Source organism: Lontra canadensis, unplaced genomic scaffold (assembly GCF_010015895.1).
Source record: "Lontra canadensis isolate GAN:19392208 unplaced genomic scaffold, GSC_riverotter_1.0 scaffold9, whole genome shotgun sequence".
Lineage (NCBI taxonomy): Eukaryota > Metazoa > Chordata > Mammalia > Carnivora > Mustelidae > Lontra > Lontra canadensis.
Genome location: NW_022631003.1, coordinates 1084019 through 1090361, shown reverse-complemented (window position 1 = coordinate 1090361; position 6343 = coordinate 1084019).

The window sequence follows — 6343 nt, the reverse complement described above, 5'->3', positions numbered from 1 at the left end:
TAAATTATATTTAGAATTCTGTTTTGATGAAATCTAGGTGAAATAAGTGTACCTGAGTGCAGTTAACTGAGCCATTTTTAGAAAGGCATAGAAGCAGTATTTATTACTATTTCAGTGTCTCATCCTGAAGCCGTATCAGGAGCCAAGCTCCGAATTTGTCATCTGCAGTGTGTCCCAAGGTAGAACATTTAAACTACTCTCATATTCTTTAATAACTTTTTTGAAAGTGGCAAAACAATAATAATTTGTAAACACAACTTTAAATATAGACTCCATTCTTAGTCAAATTGTAAATGTGTAAGTTAATAATTCAAGCATATTTGTCCCTTTTACACTCTACATTAATCATTAATGTTTCCCTGTTTTAGCTATTCCTGGGACAGTAAAAAAACTGCAAGCTCATGAAATATTTCAATTAATAGTAAAGAACGGTTCTTTCCTTTGACACCAAATTAGCATTTTCTGGTTTCTAGAATAATACATATTCCATTATTGCTACAAACTCTATGTACACTGAAGAGCTGTCATCATGACTCACATGGATGGCTCACTTATTGGGCCTAATATACTACACTACTACACTAATGTAAAAATATTCCTAGAAAATCAAAGAATGTGGATAAGACTTTAGAATTGATGACAGGGTATATACCCTGTGAAGAATATAAATTGTGGTAATTCATGATGCAGAATACATCTCAAAAACTTTTTTAAAGGGCTAAACATGGGTTGTTGTAAATTGTAACCTCTCATCTCTGATTAAAAGTTAGATTTTTAGGGGGCACCTGGCTGGCTCAGTCAGTTGAGCATGCAACTCCTGATCTCGGTTCAAGAGTTCAAGCCCCAAACTGAAAGCTTACTTTAAAAACCAAGGTTTTTAAAATTAATCTGTCAATACGGCATACAAAAAAGTAAATTTGTTTGGAAATGGGGGTAAGGATGTAATGGATGAATTTAGCAGTTTTTCAGTTTTTACTAAGGGAAAGAATTATTCTGAATATTTACAATTTAAGATGATAGATTTGATACTATGCCAAATTATACATAGATTGGAACAATAGAAATCCAAATTACTCTTCTCAATATGCAAGCACAAAATGCAAGTCACACAAATATGCTAATGTTTTAAAATGAATTCAGATTTTAATCTACACTTAAAACACAAAAAGTAACCTTCTAAACCTCCTGCCATGGTAATTAACTGAAGCAGAATTTCCAAAAGACTTCTTCAACCTAAGGATGTCAAGAGGAAGTGGATGGTATTAAAGATCCACTTGACTTTCTTCACTGTGGTGAACAGATAAATTGAGGTCTACTCAAATGAAAATTGAACAAACTCAACATTTTTCAACCCAAGCCAGTTCCTTCTACAAGATTCTCTATTTCTGTTATATTAGTATTATATATATGTATATTAGATAATATATAATAAAGTATAATAATAAAATTATATATAAATAATAGCAGACCAAATACAGGAGGCTCTCATAAAAAAGTCTGGGAAAGGAGAAATGGACTAGGTCTTCTATATTGACAAGACAGTGAACTCTCTTTGTTCCATATTAGAAAAACAAGATGTGTCAGTGATGTCCATTGGATGGCTATATCGGGGTTAAGTAAGCACTAGGATAATTGGGAGTGTTTGTATGATGCCCATTTTAGGATTATACCAGCTAAGCACTTCTGCTATATGTGTGATTTCACCAATTTAGGATTATGGCATTTGGCTGTCTCTGCTTTGTATGTGGTGTGCCCAAGAGGCCACAGTTCATCAGTCTCTTCTTATGGTTATTTTTCCATCCCAGGGGAGAAGGTTTGACCATAAAGTATTTGGCTTATTTTGGACAGACTCATCATTTGAGTATGTCTGTGTATCACAGGTTCAGTGACAGAACTGGCCTATTGAGATAACAATATTCTGAACCCTGTATGATGGAACCGCATTAGTATAAACACAACCACAAGTGGAAGTTGAACCAACCAATGATGAACTTTTTTTGACCAATGGAATACTGCTTCACCATCTCTAGTGGACCTTGTACACTCTGCCAAATTGACAGTAAGATAGGATAAATTATAAGCATAATCAGTTAACAGGCAACATCTCATAAGCTCTACCTGCACAAATGCAAAATAGGGAGGAAGAAGATACAAGGAAATCAACCCTTAAGTAACTTTGGACTAATGATACTTTGTGTTATTTCCCTGTCATTTTTACATTATTTTTCATCTCCCGAACATTATTGAAAGTGATGCACAATGGAAAGTAGGTTAGTGGTGATCGTTCTCTATTGCTTTTAGCCCTGGAAACTGAGGTATAACAAAGGCTGTCCCCACTCACCCCCCATGACCTGTGTGGATTATGACTAAGTAAACTGGCCTCTACAGAGAATCACAGAAAGGCTTTTACAAACCTCATGAAGATATGACCATTGGGGACCACAGCACTCACCGATGCTAGTGTGTAATAACTAGGAATTACAAGGATAATTCCATAGTAGCATGGAGACTTTCTGTGTGTAAAAAGGGAAGTTCTTATAGACACAAACATTTTTGTATTTAAAGCTACTGGAAATGCACAGGCTAATTATAACCATGTATTTTGAACATACCAAGAACTGAACTTGGTTAAACTCAACTATGCTGACAGAAAACACACTGTTTGGGTTATTTGGGTTAAATATTTGGGTTACATCACCAGAAGAATACCAGAACAATAAGTACAAAAAGAGAAAAGTTTAAAAAAAAATCATTATGCTGTCTTATTTTGTCAATCTCAGGCATGAGCTTCACACCAATTGTCACCTTTGGTTCAGACTGCTTTTTGAAACAGTCTGCTACAGACTTTTTTGACTTGGCCTCATTTTAAGAAATCATGTGAGTAGAAATCCACTGATGTGGGTTGGTGGTTTGTTTGCACAATGACACATGAACACATAGAAGCAACAGAAATGGTGTCCCATAAATTTCATATGGCATTTTCATGATGATATGTGTTATGGGTTGAATTGTGCCCCCCCAAAAAGACACATTGGAGTTCTAACTCCCAGAACCTCAGAGCGTGGCCTTATTTGGAGATAGGGTCTTTATAGAGGTAACCATGGTAAAAATGAAATAATTGGGGTGAAGCCTAACACAATATAATCAGTATCCTTATAAAAAAGGGACATTTGGACTCAGACGCGCATGCACACACACACACACACACACACACACACACACACACACACACACAGCATATGAAGATTGTAGTTATACTGCCATAAGCCAAGGAACCACTGGAGCCAGAAGAGAGACGTGGAACAGATCCTTCCCTAGTGCCTTCAAAGGACATATGACCCTTCAACACCCTGATTTCGGACTTCTGGCCTCCATCTCTCTGATGGTCAATTTTGTCTTTCAGAAGGTTGATCTAGCTTCTACAAGTCAACTATAGCCAGCTTACATGAGAAAATGATCTGTTTGGAGGTTTAGTGGGGAGAAAACTCGACTTAGAGGCCTCTCATAGAACTGGGATGGTAGAAGCTGCTCATTTAGCATGTAGCTCTGTGAGGGCATTGCCATCAGCTTTTGGTCTACCTATGCATTTCTCCTTTCACAACCACTGTTTCCTCGTGTTTTGAAAAGCTTCCACTAAGTCATCAATATCTTTCTCAGCATTCATAAATCCTTCAGAAATCAGAAGTCATAAATCCTTCAGATTTCAGAGCATTTTTTTATTAACATATAATGTATTATATACATATATAAAATATATACATATAAATATATATAAATAATATATAAATAAAATAAATATTATTTATATATTTATATAAATAAAAATATATATACATATATACATATATAAAATATATACATATAAATATATACATATATAAAATATATGTGTATTTTTTTCTTTTTTTTTAATTAACATATAATGTGAATCATCAGGCTTTCACATTTCACAGTATTCACCATAGCACATACCCTCCCCAATGTCCGTAACGATTCTAAAAGCAATATCTACTATCGTTTTATTTTCTGTCTCTTATCACAGTACAGGCTTCAGTCAGAGCTATTGCTTCTGTTACCTGGGAAGATCAAATACTATGTAATGGAGCTGCTTTAATGGCTTTATTTTCAGTAGACACAGTAACAGTGGATGCCTTTGTCATTTTTAAAATAAAATTCATCTATAAACTATAGTAAATCAAGTGGCAGGTAGGGGAAGATGAATGGAGTCCAAAGGTACAAACTTTCAGTTATAAAGTAAGTCATGGGGATACAGAAATCTGTATTGCATACACATCTTCTGCCTTGAAGTTTAAGAGCAGCAAATATTGATAGAGTCAAGGTATAGCACAGCTATATTTTTTCTATCATTAAATCCTAATGACATTGCTTTCTAGTGTCACTGCAGCCTCTGCTGAGGCCCTTGATGATGTTCATACATTATAGTAAATACAGCTCAAGGTCAAGCTGCGGGAGCCTCCCCTGCTGCTTGCACTCACCAATGCCTTTACTACCAGCAAATCCAGGACAGCTCACAGAGCCTCCTCTTGGCTGGCATCAGCTGAGGCCATCCAGGAGGTCAGGCTATGGGTGAGCCCACTCCCACGTTCTGTGCCTTTGCCGAAGCCTGTGTGTCTCCACCACTCCCATTCCCCTCCTGCTTCTTTGTTGAGTCCTATACACTTCTGGAGGCTCAATATTGCACCCTGCCTCTGTAGAAATAACCAATTTTCTGTAGATTGAAGCTACACTGAACTTCCGATCAAAATCCCATGGGCCTTAAGGCTTAAAGTATCTTGCCAAAATGGCAGCAACTAAAAGCCTACTGAATATTATAAAAATCAAATTAATGGCCCAGTCTAAGCGCTTACAAACTGAGATCAACAATCCCTGTGTATATGTTAAAGTCTGAGCTCGAAAACGACAAGATCTAGCCACCCAAGGCTTCTGCACTTGCATACCATGTTCCCTTGTTTCATTCTCATATTATCTCTTGATGTGCTCACCCAGGCAGCACAAATTGGTTTTGGATGTTACATTCTCCTAAACGTGGGCCTTTCCCCTGTTCTGCCTCTGTGCCCATCTCCTTCCTACCCTTCATCAATACAGACTATTCTTTACAATTTCGGTGTAAGTATAGTCATCAAGAGTATATCACTGTGCAGGCAGTCCAGGTGTTCTCCCCAAATTATCATTTAGCTAAGTCACGACTTTCCTGGGCAGAAACATTAAGAATGGCAAAGAGACCATGAGTGTTAGGGTGAGGTTGCCCCTCACCCTAATACGGAAGAAAACATCAGCAATGGATAGACAGTGTTAGCCCCCAACCGTAACAACATACATGGAGCTATTTTTAAGACTTTTAAGTAAACTTTTAAATATGTCCCAGGCTTTCTTCCTTTTGTCTTTTCCTCACACTCTCTTCACTTCTCAACCTTAAAGGCTTTTCCCACATGGCCATCTCACCCATGAAACTATCCTTAATGTCTTCAACCACATGAAATTTCTCAGACAACTGAGGACCTTACCCAGTACTTCTTGAAATGTGTCCTGAGGACCAACTACAACAGAATCATGAGTTGTTTGTTAAAACATGTTACTGCACCCACTGATGCTATCCAAATCTTGGAAGTAGGACCCTTGAATGTGCCCTTTAAGAAATTGTGTGTGACTCCCTAGTGAAGTCTGAATTTTTTTTTTTTTTTACCTGATTGTAACAGATTATTTTCATCCTACGATATTATTTGGCATTTACTGCTCTTTTAAGTTGCTTGCAGGAAGGAGTTCTTTTCTAAGACTAATTCCTTAACATGGACCTTGCACATAACAGGAGCTGCTCAAAATTTTTTTCAACTTTTTAAAATGAACTCAACTAATTTTTACTCACCTCCCAAAAGGACTAGATCGCTTCCCTTGTCCTATCCTATCCTGATAAAGTGCCTCCCTTGTCGTATCCTGATAAAGCGTCTAGAAGTAAAAGAAAAACACAAGCTGTAACAGCAATTAATTGAAAAATGTTACTGTTTCACAATGTATTCTCTTTACTGATTAGCCACATTTAGGCTTTTTAAGTTGGCTCCTTTTAAAGGCAATATAATGTATTACAAATTCCTAAGTCACGTTTTTCTACATAATAAAGAGCTCCTCTTCTTTAGTAAGCTGTTTCCTCAGCATCTCCTATTGCACTTTTTTTAAAATGCAAAGTGAACAGCAGAGTGCCAGAGCTCCCTAAAACCTTAATCCAGCATCTGCTACCATTTATTATACAACGTTGTACAAATATTATTATAGCGATGATGATAAAGTAGCCCTTCTCACTTTGTAGTGATTTCAAGGAGGCAGGAGA